Here is an 18,560-nt window from a genome sequence, read left to right on the forward strand (position 1 = left end):
ATCAAAAAAATTATTCACCATGACCAAGTAGGATTCATCTCAGGGATGCAAGGCTGGTACAATATTTGCACATAAATAAAATGAAGAATAAAAACCACTTGATCGTATCAATAGCATTCCACAAAATCCAGCAACCATTTGTGATAGAAACGCTCAGCAATGTGGGAATAGAGGGATCATATCTTGACATAATAAAAGCCATATATGAAAGACCTACAGCCAACATCATACTCAATGGGCAGAAACTAAAAGCATTTCCCTTAAGAACAGGAACAAGACAGGGATGCCCACGTTTGCCACTCTTATAACATAGTACTGGAAGTCTTAGCCACAGCAATCAGACATGAAGAAAAAAATAAAAGGGATCCAAATTGGAAAGGAGGAAGTGAAACTGTCATTATTGGCAGATGACATGATATTATACATAGAAAACCCTAAAGATTCCATTAAAAATCTGCTAGACTTAAACAAATTTGGCAAAATAGCAGGATACAAAATTAATGTCAAGAAATTGATGCTATTCTTATACACCAATGATGAACTCACAGAAAGAGAAACCGATAAAACAATCCCATTTACAATCATGGAAAAAAAAAAATTAAGATACCTAGGAATAAACTTAACCAAAGAAGTAAAAGACCTATTTGCAGAATACTACAGGACATTGAAAAAAGAAATAAAAGAAGATATAAAAGAGTGGAAGCACATACCTTGTTCATGGATTGGAAGAATTAACATAATTAAAATGTCCATATTACCCAAAGCAATTTATAGATTCAATGCAATCCCCGTCAAAATACCAACGACATATTTCACAGAACTAGAACAAATACTTCAAAAGTTCATATGGAGCCAAAAAGTCCCCAAGTAGTCACAGCAATCTTGAGAAAGAAGCACAAAGTAGGTGGGATCACAATACCAGATATCAGGTTATACTACAAAGCTACTGTAATCAAAACAGCCTGGTTCTGGCACAAGAACAGGCATATAGACCAGTGGAACAGAACAGAGAACTCAGAAATGGATCCAAGACATTATGCTCAATTAATGTTTGACAAAGGCAAGAGCATACAATGGATTAAAGACAGCCTCTTTAATAAATGGTTTTGGGAGAATTGGACAGCTACATGCCAAAAAATAAAACTAGACCATCAACTTACGCTGTACACAAAAATAAACTCAAAATGGATAAAAGACTTAAATGTGACCTGTGAATCCATAAAAGTCCTAGAAGAAAATGTAGGCAACAAAATTTTGGACATCCCACGCAGCAGAATTTTCACTGATACATCACCTAAGGCAACAGAAACAAAGGAGAAAATGAACACATGGGACTACATCAAACTCAAAAGCTTCTGCACAGCAAAAGAAACAACCACCAAAATGGAAAGGCAACCCACTGTATGGGAGAGCATCATTGCCAGTGATACATCAGATAAGGGGTTAATTTCCAAAATATATAGAGTACTCATACAACTCAACAAAAGGAAGACAAATAACCCAATTAAAAAATGGGCAGAGGAGCTGAATAGACACCTCTCCAAACAGGACATACAAATGGCCAAGAGACATATGAAGAAATGCTCAACATCACTAATCATCAGAGAGATGCTAATTAAAACAACAGTGAGGTATCACCTCACATCTGTCAGAATGGGTGCCATAAAAAAATCATCAAATGCGCCCTGGCAGGTTTGGCTCAGCGGTTAGAGCATCGACCTGCGGTCCTGAGAGACCCGGGTTCGGTTCCCGCTAAGGGCGCGTACCTCGGTTGCAGTTTGTCCCCGGCCCTGGTCGGTCGTGCGGGTGGCAGCCACTCGATGTGTTCCTTTCACATCGATGTTTCTCTCTCTCTCTCTGTTCCTCTCTCTCCCTCCCACTCTACCTGAACAAAAAAATGGGAAAATGTCCTTGGGAGAGGAAAAAAAATCATCAAATGCCCTGGCCAGTTTTGCTCAGCGGTTAGAGCATTGGCCTGCGGTCCAGAGAGACCCAGGTTCGGTTCTCACTAAGGGCATATACCTCAGTTGCAGTTTGTCCTGGCCCTGGATGGGTCGTGTGGGTGGCAACCACTCAATGTGTCCCTTTCATGTCGATCTCTCTCTCTCTCTCTTTCTCTCTCTCTCTCTCTCTCTCCCCCTCCCTCTCACTCTATCTGAACAAAAAATAGAAAAATGCCTTCGGGTGAGGATAAAAATGCAAAACAAAAAAACAAATAATCAAACAAATGTTGGCGAGGGTGTGGAGAAAAGGGGACTCTAGTACACTACTAGTGGGAATGCAGACTGGTGCAGCCACTGTGGAAAACACTATGGTGTTACATAAAACAATTAAAAATTGAATTGCCATTTGACCCAGTGATCCCACTTCTAGGAATATACCCTAAGAAGCATGAAACACCAATCAGAAAGAATATATGTACCCCCATGTTCATAGCAGCACTATTTACAATAGCTAAGATCTGGAAATAGTTCAAGTGTCCATCAGTAGACGAATGGATAAAAAAGCTGTGGTACATATACATAATGGAGTACTATGCAGCTGTAAGAAATAAAGATCTCTTATCCTTGGGACAACATGGAAGGACCGGGAGAGTATTATCCTAAGTGAAATAAGCCAAGCAGAAAAAGACAAATACCACATGATCTCACTTATTTGTGGAATATAATGAATATAACAGTCTGAGGAATAAGGTAGACCCAGAGACATGGAAGTAGGCTACAGACTGACAACCCTCAGAAGAAGGGGTGGTGGGGGGAGGGAATAGATAAACCACAGAACTTATGTGTATGTACACATAACCAATGAACATGGACAACAAAGCCAGGGACAGGGTTGGGGAGTTGGGGAGGAGGGTGTCAATGGGGTCAAAAAGGAGAAACATCTCTAACAAAAATTTAAAAAAACCAAATAAAACAAAAAATAAGAAAACCATTTTATAAAGACTAATTATTTAAATTATTAATTTTAAATATTAAATAAAATTATTTGAACATGCATGTACGTACATTTATATGCCCTTAATATCAAAGGTAATAACTTACTTTATCTCTAAGACAAATGTAAATAATTTAGAAGATTTCTTTTAATCTTGCCTTTTAGAAAGAAAAATCCGAAGTCCTATTAGTTCATGGAAAATATTAATATATTTAATATATTCGGACAAATTAGAGTGGTGACGATGATTGTACTTTCATTTACCAACTAGAAAATTTTTTTTAAAGATGTAGTGTACTTAAATAATTCAGAGTTTGGTTTGATATTTAGATTTTTTTTGGGGGGAGATATATTAGTTATCTCTTGCTGCAAAAAGAAAACAAAAAACCAAACCGAACCAAAAGAAAAACCCCAAAGCTTAGTGGCTTAAAACAACAATGCTTAATTATTTTTCATGATTCTGTGGGCTGGCAGTCTGAGTGGTTCCTTTGCTGTACTCACGTGGGATCACTCATAAGGCTGCCTACAGTCATCTGATGGCCCCACTAGGGCTGCAGTGTTCCAAGATGGTCTCAATAATATGTCTGGCTACTGGCTAGGCCTCCTCCCTTCTCCTCCTGGTGGTCTCATTTTGCTCTAGTAGACTAGACTGAGCTTCACAGCATGGTGGTCTCAGGGTGTCAAAGGGAAAGAGCAGGTATTACGAGGTCTCTTCAAATCACGTCTCTGGAGCGCATACAATCTCATTTTTGCCACCTTTTATTGGTTAAGGCAAATTATTTATTTTACAAACATATAAGTCCAACATAGAATAAAGGTGTGAAGAAATAAACTTCATCTCTTAAAAAAATTGATTTTTTAGAGAGAGGAAGGGAGAGAGAGAGAGAAACACTAATGTGAGAGAGAAACATCAATTGGCTGCCTCCTGCATAGTCCCTACTGGGAATCGAGCTCGCAACCTTGGCACGTGCCCTGACTGGGAATCGAACTGGAACCTCTAGTCCATGGGATGGTGCTCAATCTATTGAGCCATGCCGACCGGGCTAAACTTCATCTTTGATGTGAAGAGAAGAATGACACATCATAAAGGTGTGGATACAGGGAGTATGATTTATTTGAGGACCATTATTATAGTGATCTATCACAATATCTTTATTTATTTTTAATTTTTTTCCTTTATTGATTTTAGAGAGAAAGGAAGGAAGATGGAGAGAGAGAGAGAAACATCAATGAGACAGAATATGGATTGACTGCCTCCTGCATGCCCCCCCACTGAGCTTGTGCCTTTACCGGGAATCCAACCAGTGACCTCTTGCTGCATGAGTCGATGCTCAACCACTGAGCCACACTGGCCAGGCTACCACAGTATCCTTTAAGATTCCTTCCAGGATTTATGTAAAATGCTTAATAGTTTTTCTTTCTTCAATTAAAATGGGAATCTCTTGCAATTATGACATTTTCTGGCCTTTAAATTTAAGAATATTCTAGACAGGCAAACTAAACTAAATCAAAATTTCCTCTAGTGGAAACTGTACAATTGAGTTTTATTCAATCTGCCTATTTATTTCCTCCAGAACTATACAGCCTTTGCAGACACTGCTTCTGATTGAAAAGGTTGGAGTTTCTTTGGGATCCTGAATTCATCTTGGGTTTTCTGCTCACCATGTTTTAGTGTTCTTAGGCTTTCATATAGAAAAACAAATCCTTACGTGTTCAAAAAATAGATAAAAATTATTAAAGTTTGATTACACTATACATTGCATGGCAGCCTTGTAGAAAAGAAATATGATCGAGGGGGTAAAAAAACTCACCCACAATTTCAGGATAAAACACACTGTTTGTCCTAGGGTTTCTAGCAAATCACATATTTATTCTACCCTTTAAGGCAGTAGGTCTCTTATTTTGAGGAAGGGCTGGCACCTAGGCTCATACCTTTTTTCCCCTCTAAGCTCTACTCTAGTAAAAAATTTCTAGCAATCTGGGGACTCATCCTCTGATCTGTGCTGAATGCTTAATCTCATATATCACAAAGAAATAAACTGTCTCATGTTGGGTTAATATCTATCTAACTTGATAATATTTTTCAAAAATTTTGAAAAATTCCAAGAGGACAGAGGTTTAATGACTCTTCCTCTAAGTCTGACTACATAGGTTTCATCAGTTCAAAAAACTCATGCGCTGACTTCACTAACAATATCTGGCAGCTGCTGCTATGCAGCAAAAACTACTACTACCACTACCACTGTTATATATTTGAAGTTATCTTACTTTCTGATGGTTCTCAAAATCAAGGTTATTCTAAGTTGTTTGGACCATGTTAAAGGCAAGCACCAGTGAGACAGGCTCCAAAACTTGGAGAGGTGAACTTGGAAGTCGTCATCCTCTACTTTTCATGCCTTCTTAGTTTAATAAATCAGTTCAAGTCACTGGTTTCTTTTCATTTAAGTGAGAACCAATTAATCTCATTCTCTTTGTTTTGGTAAATGATCCAACAGAAGAAGAAAACATTCATATGGTTCAGAAAGAGGAAGAAAAAACTAGGGAAAACAAACCATTTGCTGTGGCCAACCCTAGGTCAACAGCTGATAGTGCCAAAGGACCTTAGTAGTAACCAGTGGTTTTGCTGCATTTCCATTATAAGTCTGTTTTCTACTCCATTTACCCAAGATTGCTAAGGAGTGATGATAAAGAGCATAGACTCAGAAGTCATATTAGCTGGCTTCATAATACCATGTTTGCTACCTCAGTGACCTTGGATGAGTTACTTAACTTGGTTTTCCTCTTATAGAATAGGGATATAAAAATTCTATCTCATAGGATTGTTATGAGGGTTAGATGAATTATTACATATAATCACAGAGGATAGTTCCTGGTACATAATAAGTTTTCAAAGTGTTACCTATTACTTGATGAAACACATTTCCCTCCTATATTTTACATGTCTAGTGGCATCTAATCCTGTTGCGTTGCCATCTCTCTTTTAACATACACCTAGGCTTAATGGGAAACTTCCTATGACTATTCGATAGAGAAAAACAGTTTAGGTTTGATTTACAGATGGTTCTGATGAAACATGAGCACCACCTGAAATTGGATGACCACAATATATTTTATTTATTTATTTATTTATTTATTTTTTATTTTTTTGAATTTTATTTATTTATTTAATTATTTTTTTGTTACAGATATTTTACCTTTTTACCCCATTGGCACCCCCCACCCCCACCCCCCCTCCACCCTGTCCCCGGCTTAGTTGTCCATGTCCATTGGTCATGCATACATGCATATAAGTTCTGTGGTTTATCTCTTTCCACCCCCCCCCCCCCCCCCCATCCCCTCTTCTGAGGGATATCAGTCTGTGCCCTACTTCCATGTGTCTGGGTCTACTGTATTCCTCAGACTGTTATGTTCATTATATTCCGTATATAAGTGAGATCATGTGGTATTTGTCTTTTTCTGCTTGGCTTCTTTCACTTAGGATAATACTTTCCAGGTCCCTCCATGTCGTCTCAAAGGATAAGAGATCTTTCTTTCTTACCGCTGCATAGTACTCCATTGTGTATATGTACCACAGCTTTTTGATCCATTCGTCTACTGGTGGACACTTGGGCTGTTTCCAGATCTTAGCTATTGTAAATAGTGCTGCTATGAACATGGGGGTACATATATTCTTCCTGATTGGTGTTTCAGGCTTCTTAGGGTATATTCCCAGCAGTGGGATCACTGGGTCAAATGGAAGTTCAATTTTTAATTTTTTGAGATAGCACCATATTGTTTTCCATAGCGGCTGCACCAGTCTGCATTCCCACCAGCAGTGTATTAGAGTCCCCTTTTCTCCACACCCTCGCCAACACTTGTTGTTTGATGATTTGTTGATGGCGGCCATTCTGACAGGTGTGAGGTGATACCTCATAGTTGTTTTAATTTGCATCTCTCTGATGATTAGTGATGTTGAGCATTTCTTCATATGTCTCTTGGCCATTTGTATGTCCTGTTTGGAGAGGTGTCTATTCAGCTCCTCTGCCCATTTTTTAATTGGGTTCTTTGTCTTCCTTTTGTGGAGTTGTATGAGCACTCTGTATATATTGGAAATTAACCCCTTATCTGATACATCATTGGCAATGATGTTCTCCCATACAGTGGGTTGCCTTTCCATTTTGATGATTGTTTCTTTTGCTGTGCAGAAGCTTTTTAGTTTGATGTAGTCCCATGTGTTCATTTTCTCCTTTATTTCTGTTGCCTTAGGTGATGTATCAGTGAAAATTCTGCTCCATATGATGTCAGAAATTTTGTTGCCTACATTTTCTTCTAGAATTTTTATGGATTCACGGGTCACATTTAAGTCTTTTATCCATTTTGAGTTTATTTTTGTGTATGGTGTAAGTTGATGGTCTAGTTTCATTTTTTTGCATGTAGCTGTCCAGTTTTCCCAACACCATTTATTAAAGAGGCTGTCTTTACTCCACTGTATGCTCTTGCCACCTTTGTCAAATATTAATTGAGCGTATTGCCTTGGGTCCATTTCTGGGTTTTCAGTTCTGTTCCACTGGGATGACCACAATATTATAGATACTTCAAGAGTGGTCCTGAAAGGCAGTGAGGAAGAAACATCTTTTTAGTGGACAGAACTTGGAGCAGTGCATTTAGTTGTTCATTTTGCCTGGAAGGCCTGGCCAGTGTGGCTCAGTGGTTGAGCATCAACCCATACACCAAGAGGTCACTGGTTCGATTCCTGGCAGGGCACATGTCCAGGTTGTGGGCCTGATCCCTAGTGGGGAACATGTAGGAGGCAGCCAATCAATGTTCTCTCTCATTGATGTTTTTGTCTCTCTCTAAAATCAATAGAGAAAAAAAAAAGATTATTATTATGCATTTTGCCTGGAAGGAGAGAAAGTCAGAAGTTATGGATCTAGACTGATTCATGGGTAGTGGCTAATGGTTTGGCTTGATATTCAGGATCTTGGAAAGAACAAGATGGAAGGATTAAGAAGGAGATGGAGGAAAGTTATGTAGATCAACCTTTTGTAAGGGTACAAAGTGTGAAGATATTTGTGTTTCATGTGAATGGTCACCAGAGGTTATTTATCATGAAGGTGGTGCTAAAAAATCATTTTGAGAAGGTAACATTCTCTGTGGATACCAATCAACTGCTTTCCCAGGCTACCTCAGTGCTTGCTCATTGGACTTCTGAACAAAGTGGTCATAGCGTGAAGAATAGGGGTTATGAATGTTGGACTTTTCCTCATCAAGGCTGATCTGGGTACCCTTTTGGTAAGTATCAAATCGGACAATGCCAGAGCCCAAAGCCTTATTCCCAATATTACCCTATGTCTTTTGGAGACCAACCAGCCATCTGTTAGCAGGCTGATTATGTTAGTTTCTTCCATCATGTATAAGGGTATGATTATTTTCCTCACTATAATAGACACTTATTCTGGATATATATTTGTACACAATACTTCTGCTTGCACTATCATTCTTGGATTCATGTAGTTCCTTGTTTACCATGACGGTCTGTGTGTGTGCGTGTATTTTTTTTTTTTTTTTGTTAATCCTCAATTGAGGATATTTTTTTCATTGGTTTTTAAAGAGAATGGAAGGAAGGAACGGAGGGAGGGAGAGAGAGAAACATCAATGTGAGAGAGACACATTGACTGGTTGCCTCCTGCACAACCCCGATCAGGGCCAGGGATTGAACCTGCAACCCAGGTATGTGACCTTGACCGAAATTGAGCCCATCACCCTTCAGTCCACTAGTTGATGCTCTAACTGCTGAGCCAAACCAGCCAGGGTCCATGATGGTATCTTAATTCTTCTGTACTAGAAACTCATTGTACAGCAAAAACAGTCAGGCAATATGTTTATACCCATAGTATTCACTTGTTCTATTATGTATAATTTCATCACTCAGAATTAGCTGACATGATAGAATTATGAAATGGTTTGTTGAAGCCTCATTTATAGAATCAATTGAGTGAAAACCCCTCAAGGGGTTAGCATTCTGTCTTATAAGCTGTGGTATATGGTCAGAATTAGTAAACAATTCATGGTGAGAATGATGTGATTGTTGCTGGGAGCCAAAGAATGCAGGTGGCCTCTGAAAGGAAAAAGCAAGGAAATAGACTCTACCCTAGAGTCTCCAGAAGGAACTAGCCCTGCGGACACCTTAGATTTAGCTTTGTAAGATCAATTTTAGACCTCTGACCTCCAGAACTTTAACATAATAAATTTGTGTTAATTTTGTTTGTGGTAATTTGTTACAGGAAACTAATGTAAGCAAAAAGGGGGGTTACTGAATTGGTTGGAGCAATTGATCCTAATTATCAAGAGGGAAATAGGGACATTGCTATACAATGGGGAAAGAAGGAATATGTCTGGAACCAGAGGTGTTTTGAAGCATCTCTCAGTACTTCTACACACAGTGTTAAATGGTTAAAAGACTACAGCAACATAATAAAGATAAGACCTCTTAGGACTCAGAACATTCAGAAATAAAGGTTTGAATCTCTCTATCAAATATCAAATCTCAGCTGAAGTGCTGGATGAGGAAGAAGGAAACATGACGTTGGGGGAGTGATATCATTATAATGGAATGAGTCTTTTACTGTCTTCTATCCAAAGAACACCAATTTAGAGAATCATCCACAGATGAGAGAGCCTTTGTGGAAGTTCAGAAGTACAGTGAAGTTACAGCATACCACAGGAGCAAAACATCTGAAATCAGATGCATTGAAGAGGGTAAGAGGGATAGTTTCACTTTACCTGTGTCACAACTTCCCCTAGGTGGCCCAACTCAGTGCCAAGAATGACCTTCCTGGCCTGTGATTTATCCTGCAGGGGAAAGTGAGAGCCTGAGAGTGAGTGCTCAGCTTCCCCAGGTTTGTGGATCACTGTCAAGGAGACCCATTTTTTTCCTCTCCATCCAGAGTACTGAGTCACAAGCTGTCCAAGTGGGATATGGGGAGCCCCTGGAAGAGCAGAAGATAGTGCTTTAGAGGGCATCAAAGAGGCACAGATTCTGCTAAATGCCTTGTGGATTCCATCAGGAAGCCTGCTCACAAGCTGCTGGTGATGCCTCACCTGTATATGCCCACAACTGATCCACAGTCATCCCCAACACTTTGCATGCCTCATCCACACCTCCCCTCCTTGTGGCTGGTTCCCTGTGCATGCCCACAACAGTGGTGAGAGTGAAACTTTGTAGGTGGCTCATAAATGTGTGCAGAACTGGCCAGACACTGCAAGTCTGGGAGGAACAACAAAGTTGAGCATTTATCACTGCCCTAGGAAAAGCAAAAGGGAGGCTCTCAGCCCTCAGCTTGGTTTTTCAGGATCAAGCTTCGCTCTGCAGGAATCTGAGCTTAAAAATTATTTCAAAGGAGAGAGAAAAAGTTGTGGAGCAGGCTTACAAATAAAAAATGGTCTGAGAGCCCTGGCTGGTTTGGCTCAGCGGTTAGAGCATCAGCCTGCAGTCCAGAGAGACCCAGGTTTGCTTCCTGCTAAGAGCATATACCTCAGTTGCAGTTTGTCCCCGGCCCTGGTTGGGTTGTGTGGGTGGCAGCCACTCGATGTGTCCCTTTCACATCGTTTCTCTCTTCCTCTCTCTCCCTCCCACTATATCTGAACAAAAAAAAAAAAAAAAGGAAAATTGTCCTCAGGTGAGGATAAAAAAAAAAAGAAAAAATGGTCTGAGAAAACCTTAGAATCCCTAGTAGGGCTGACAGAAGGTATTTCTTTCCCAAAAACCAGTCAGTAGAGACTGGAGGAGGTAACTAACTACCTCTTCGAATGAAAAGACAGCAATGCAATACTTCAAGAAACATGAAAAATCAAGGAAACATTGGCACTACCAAAAGAACATTAATTTTTCAATAAACAAAGCCAAATGGAAATCTGTCATTTGCTCAATAAAGAATTTAGAATACCTATTAAAAGGAAGCTCAATGAACTAAAATAAAACACAGAAAAACAATTCAACAAAACCAGGGAAACAATACAGGAAAAATATGAGATGTTTACAGAGAGATAGAAATAATAAAAAAGGAACCAAACAAATTCTGGAGATGGAGACTACAAAGAATGAAATGAAAAATGCAACAGAGAGCACCAACAACAGCCTGGATCAAGCAGAAGAATCTGTGAAGTAGAAAACAGAACCTTTGAAATTATCCAGTCAAAGAAGAAAAAGAAAAGAAATGAAAAGAGTGAAAGAAGCTTATGTGAACTATGGAATGCCATCAACAGAAACAATCTATACATTATTGAAGTCCCAGAAGGAGAAGAGAGAAAGAAAGATGCAGAAAACTTATTTAAAGAAATAATGGCTGAGAATGCCCCAAATCTGGGGAGAGATTTGGATATACAAGTTCATAAAGCTAATAGGTCACTCCCAAAATTCAACTTTAAATGGTCTTCTCCAAGACACATTATAACAAAACTGTCTAAATCAAAGACAAAGAGAAATGTTAAAAGCATCAAGAGAAAAATAATTTCTCACATAAAAGGAACTCGCCATAAGATTATCAGCAGATTTCTCAAACAACCATGTAGGCTAGAGGACAATGGGATGATATATTCAAAGTGCTGAAAAAACAAACAAACAAAACCAAGACACCAAAAAAAACCAAAAACCTGCCAACGAAGAATACTTTACCCAGCAAAATTGTCCTTCAGATATACAGGTGAGGTAGACTTTCTGAAACAACAGTTAAGGGAATTTATCATCGCTAGACCTAATAAGAAACAATGAAAGGAGTTCTTCAAGATAAATAAAAGGATGCTAATTAGTAACATGAAAAAATATAAAAATATACAGAACATTGGCAAATATAAGTATACAATAAAATTAAAAATACTCTACTATAGTATTAGAACTAACAAACACATTTAGTTAAGTTGTAGGATACAAAATCAATATACAGAAATCAGTTGTGTATCTGTACACTAATCATGAACTATCAGAAAGAGAAAGAAAACAATCATATTTACAATAACATAAATAACAAAATACTTACTATTAGATTTAACCAATGGAGAAGAAAGATCTCTACACTGAGAACTATAAGACTTTGATGAAAGAAGACACAAATGGAAAGATATCCTGTGTTCATGGATTGGAAGAATTAATATTGTTAAAATGCTCATACTCACCAAAGCCATCTCTAGAATTAATGCAATCCTGATAAAAACAAACAAACAAAACAAAACCCAATGGCATTTTTTTTTTTTTTTTTTACAGAAATAAAGCAGAACATCCTAAAATTAGTATGGAACCATAGAAAACTAAGAACAGCCAAAGAAATCCTGGAAAACAACAACAAAACAAAACCTGGAAGCATCACTAATCCTGATTTCAAACTATATTACAAAACTATAGTAATCAAAACAGTATGGCACCGGCATAAAAATGGATACATAGACCAATGGAACAGAATCAATAGCTCAGAAACAAACCTTCATATTTATGATTAACTAATATTTGACAAGGGAGCCACTAAAACTCAATGATGAAAGAATGGTCTCTTTACTAAAGGGTGCTGGGAAAACTGAATAATCACATGCAAAAGAGTGAAATTGGACCATTATCTTGCACCACCCACAAGCATTGACTTGAGGTATATTAAAGACTAGATGTAAAACTGCAAACTGTAAAATACTAGAAGAAAACATAGGGCAATCCTCCCTAACATTAGTCTTGGCAGTGATTTTTTTTTTAATATTAAATGATACCAAAAGCACAAGCACAAAAAGAAAAGTCAACAAGGTGGACCATACCCAACTAAAAAGCTTCTGCATAGCAAAAGAACCATTAACAAAATAAAAATGCAACCTATGGAATGGGAGAAAATACTTGCATGCCATACTGATAACCGTTTAATATACAAGATACATAAGGAACTAATACAGTTCAATGGCAAAAGCAAAACAAAGAAACCTAATTAAAAAACAGGTAAAGGACCTGAATGGACATTTTTTTAAAAAAGACATAAAAATAACGAACATGTGCATGGAAAGATGCTCAACATGACTAATCATCAGAAAAATGCAAGTCAAAGCCATAGTGATATAATAGCTATAATAAGAAAGATAAGGGATAACAAGCATTGGTGAAGATTTGAAGAGAAGGGAACCTTTGTGAACTTTAGATGGGAAAGTAAACTGCTGCAGTTACTAAAGGAAAAAGCATAGAGGTTTTTCAAAAAATAAAAATAGAACTACTGTATGATCCAACAGTCTCACATCTGGGTATGTATCTGAAGGCAATGAAATCACTATTTTAAATAGATATTTACATCCTTATATGTTCATTGCAGCATTATTTACAATAGCCAAAACATGGAAATAACCTATCATTGGATAAATGGTAGGAACAATGTGGTTTATATAGTATATTTAGTGGAATATTACTCAGCCATAAAAAGAAGGAAATCCTGCCATTTGGGACAACATGGTTGGACCTTCAGGGCATTATGATAATGAAATAAGAGAGAAAAAATAATACTGTATGGTTTGGTCAGTGTGGCTCAGTGGTTGAGCATCGACCCATGCACCAAGAGGTCGCTGGTTCCATTTCCTGTCAGGATACTTACTCAGGTTGTCGGCCCAATCCCCATAGGGGGCATGCAGGAGGTGGCCAATTGATGTTCTCTCTCATCGATGTTTCTATCTCTCCCTCTCACTTCCTTTCTCTCTAAAAAAATCAATAAAGGAAATAATAATAATACTGTATGATCTCACTTTTATGTGGAATCTAAAAAAGCCAAATATAGAAACGGAGAGTAGAATCATGTTTGACAGGGGGTAAGGGTAGGGGAAATGTGGGGATATTGTTGAAAGGGTACAAACTTCCAGTTATAAGATGAATAAGTTTTGGAGATCTAATGGACAGCATGGTGACTACAGTTAACAATACTGTATTATATACTTGAAAGTTGGTAAGAAAGTAGATCTTAAAAGTTTGCATCATAAAATAAAATGTGGTAATTATGTGATGTGATAGAGATGATAACTAACCTTATTGCAGTAATCTCACAATATATATGAGTATCAAATTATCATGTATACCTTAAACTTACACAATGTTATATGCCAATTATACATATATTTTAAAACTTATCTTTATTGTTGAATTTATTACAGGTGCCCCTCCTTTCTTCCCTCTATGATCCCCTCCTCCCCATTCCTGCTCCCCTCCTGCCTTCCTCATACTTTGGTCTGTGTCCATTGGTTATGCATATATGCATATAAGTTCTTTGGTTTATCTCTTCCACCTCCTCTTCCCACTTCCCTTTGAGGATCGTCAGTCTAATAACCAATATGTATTTCTTAACCCCTTCACTTTTTCACCCATCCCCCCAACCCACCTCCCATCTGGCAACCAACAAAAAGTTATCTGTATCTATGGGTCTGTTTCTGTTCTGCTTGTGCATTTTGTTTGTAGATTCAATTGTTGATATATATGTATTTATTATCATTTCATTGTTAATATTTTTGTTTTCCTTCTTCAAGAAGACTCGTCAACATTTCATATGACTCTGGTTTGGTGGTGATAAACTTCTTTAGCTTTTTCTTGTCTGGGAAACTCTTGACATGTCCATCGATTGTAAATGATAGCTTTGCAGGATAGAGTAATCTTGGTTATAGGTTTTTGCTCTTCATCACTTTGAATATTTCTTGCCACTCCCTTCTGGCCTTCAAAGTTTCTTTTGAGAAACCAGTTGACAGTCTTTTTATTATTTTTTCTTTATTGATTTTTGGAGAGGAAAGGAGAGGTAGAGAGAGATAGAAACATCAATGAGAGAGACCATCAATTGACCACCTCCTGCATGCCCCCCACTGGGGATCGGGCCCACAACCTGGGCATGTGCCCTGATCAGGAATTGAACCACTGGCTGAGGCACACTGGCTGGGCCTGGCTGATCGTCTTATGGGCGCTCCATTGTAGGTAAGTAACTGTTTTTCTCTTGCTGCTTTTAAGATTCTTTCTTTGTGTTTAACCTTTGGCATTTTGATAATAATGTGTCTTGGTGTGGACATTTTTGGGTTCATCTTTTTTTTTAATCCTCACCCAAGGATATTTTCCCATTTTTGTTCCAGTAGAGTGGGAGGAAAAGAAAGGAAGAGAGGGAGAGTGAGAGAAACATCAATGTGAGAGGGACACATTGACTGGTTGCCTCTCACACAACCCCACCAGGGCCGGGGATGAATCGCAACCGAGGTATGTGCCCTTGACCAGAATCAAACCCATGACTTATTGGTCTGCAGGCCAATGCTCTAACTGCTGAGCCAGACCAGCCAGGGCTGGGTTCATCTGTGCTTCCTTGACTTGTATGTCTGTTTCCTTCACCAAGTTAGTGAAATTTTCTGTCATTATTTTTTCAAATAGGTTTTCCATTTCTTGCTCTCCCTCTTTTCCTTCTGACACCCCCATGATGTTAATGTTGTTACACTTGAAGTTGTCCCAGAGATTCCTTACACTATCCTCATTTTTTTTGTGGATTCTTTTTTCTTTTAGCTTTTCTGATTTTTTTTTTTTGTTTCCTTATATTCCAAATTGATGGTTTGCTTCTTGGCTTCACCTACACTACTATTGTTTCCCTATGAATTATTCTTTAAAAACATTTTTTCCTGTTATTGATTTTAGAGAGAGAAGAAGTGAGAGGAAGAGAGAGACAGAAACATCAATGAGAGAGGACATGGATTGGCTGCCTCCTGCATGCCCCCAACTGGGGATCAGGCTCACAACCCGGGCATGTGTTCTGACCGGGAATTGAACTGGCGACCTCTTGGTGCACAGGTCAATGCTCAACCACTGAGCCACACTGGCTGGACTGTAAATTACTCTTTATTTCAGTTGGTGCATCCTTTATTTCTGACTGGTCCTTTTTATGCTCTTGAGGTCCTCACTAACTTCTTGAAGTTCTCACTAAGTTCCTTGAAAATCTTTAAAACCAGTGTTTTGAACTCTGCGTCTGTTAGATTGCTTATCTCCATATCACTTAGTTATTTTTCTGGAGTTTTGTTCTGTTCTTTCATTTGGGATATCTTTCTTTGTCCCCTCATTTTGATTGCACCCCTATGTTTGTTTCTATGTATTAGGTAGAGTTGCTATGTCTTCTAGGCACAGCCTCCCTGATTACCCCAGCTGGTTCCTCGAGGTACACCCCTCATGTGAACTGTACACCCTTCTGTTGTAATTGAGTCTTGGTTGCTGTAAGCACATCAGTGGGAGGGATTTACTCAGGCTGGTCAGCTGTAAGGACTGGCTGTGGCCAGTAACCACTGACGTCTGACCACCTTGGAGGATCAGCTGTGCAGGGCCCACCACACAGAGCAAGACTTACTTCAGCAGATCTCTAGTACCCATTGAGTCCACTCCTTGAGCGTGTTACTTGTGGAGGTGGTTGGGTGGTGGTTCTTCAACGTGGTTTGAAGCTGTCTACTGGGTGTGCTGGCTCTGGGGCAAGGTCATCCACTGCCTGTGCTCTACCCGGGGCCACCAGGTATAAGCAACAAAGCAATCTGCATATGGCTGCTTCTTGTGCTGCCAAAGCCAAACTGTGAACCAAGTCAAAGCCAAACTGTGAACCAAGGCTGGCTGCTTCTAGTGCCAGGCTTGGGGCCACTTAATGAGAGGTAGAGGGCTTGCTGAGGCCAGATGCTGTTTTTTTTGTTTTTTTTTTAAAGAGAATTTAGGAAAATCTGAAGCAGAAGCCAAGACAGCCCAATCCTATTGTCAATTATATGTTAATAAAGCTGGAAAAAAATTCAGTTTTATTATAGGTTGGGGAAGTGTTATTTTGGAAGGTGGAGAAGCTGCTGGATATTGAGAGGCTCACAGGCCAGGCTTTGATGGGCTAAATCAGCCTATTCAAGAGGGCTGAGGATCCCATGGATTTTCATTGTGGTTACAGGAGAAAATCAAGGCTATAAAGAATCAGGGATGGTTGCTATAGTTAATAATTAATGTATTTGTATATTTTGAAGTTGCTAAGAAAATAAATCTTAAAAGTTCTTATCACACACACACACAATTTGTAACTATAGTGGTTACAAATAGATGTTACCACAAATGGTTGTTAACTAGATTTGTGGTGATCATTTTGCAATATATACACATATCAAATATATGTTGTTCACCTGAAACTAATATAATTTTATATGTCAATTATATATCAATTAAAAAAGAATTTGAGAATAAAGGCAGTGGCTGAAACAGTATCTAGGATCTGAGACCATCTTAGTGAGGGAGACAGAAGTAATTGATTAACTGTAAGGTGAGGTGTTGGTCTCTGCATAAAAGTGGTTAAAAGTGTAAATCTTCATAGCATAGGGGCCAGGGTACATTGATTCCTGGAAATCTCACTAGAAAAAAAATTTAGAAATTCTTGAGGCATCAGGAAATGGATTTGGGTCCAAAGCCATGTAGACTCCAAAAAGTTACAAGTTAAATTACTTACCCTAGCCTCCCCCAAACTTCTTCATTTTCATCTAATGAACTACTTGTAGGACAGAGCTCTCTAAGTCCTTCACAATTAACTTTTGTTCCAGTGACTCAAACACTCCCTATGCCTTCTGTAACATACAGTTTATATTCTTCTTTCTACTTCACACTTGACATTCCTCTAAAAATATCTTGAGATTTACTTTGTTGGTGCTACTTTGGTACAGGTCTTTTACTTGTGATACTGTTTCCCAGGCTGTCAGCCTATCATCTTATGGTAGGAAGAAACGGTTTCAGTTTTATTTATTTATTTATTTATTTATTTATTTATTTATTTATTTATTTATTTTTTATGTTCACTATTTTATTTTTATTATTATTTTTTATAATTAATTTATTTTTGTTACAGATGTTTCTCCTCCCCCCCCACTGATTCCCTCCTTCACTGCCCTCCCCACCCTGTCCCCAGCTTTGTTGTCCATGTCCATTGTTCATGCATACATGCATATAAGTTATGTGGTTTATCTCTCCCCCACCAGCCCCTTTTCTGGGGATTGTCAGTATGTACCCCACTTCCACGTCTCTGGGACTACCCCATTCCTCAGACTTTTATGTTCATTATATTCCACAAATAAGTGAGATTATATGGTACTTGACTTTCTCTGTTTGGCTTGTTTTGCTTGTTTGACTTTCCAAGTCCCTCCATGTTGTCTCAAAGGATAAGAGATCTTTCTTTCTTACAGCTGCATAGTACTTCATTATGTATATATAATTTCAGTTTTAGCAACAGAATTTCCATGGTCTTAACCATACCATTCATGGATTTTCCTTCCTTCTCCTTGAGAAATAAAACTTTCTTTAAAAAATATTTGTGTTGTGATGTGAGGATTACCATGGATTACACTATCTCTTATGGGAAAAAATTCTGCAGAATTCATTGTGGTAAATTCATATAACAAAGAATGGTTCTGGATTTCTAGTTGAATTCTAGAAAGTACTCTCAACATTCCAAAATGGCGGCAGAGTGAATGGAAGCTACACAGACTGTCTCCCAGGACCAACTAAAAAATTAGAATTACAACTAAAAAAAGACAAATCGTTGGGAAAAAGCAACAGAAAAGCAACTTGCAAGGACCATATAACCAGGGACACTGATTCAATCCTGGTAGGATTGTGGAGG

The sequence above is a fragment of the Molossus molossus genome, unplaced genomic scaffold (genome assembly GCF_014108415.1).
Source record: "Molossus molossus isolate mMolMol1 unplaced genomic scaffold, mMolMol1.p scaffold_m16_p_10, whole genome shotgun sequence".
In the NCBI taxonomy this organism is placed as follows: domain Eukaryota; kingdom Metazoa; phylum Chordata; class Mammalia; order Chiroptera; family Molossidae; genus Molossus; species Molossus molossus.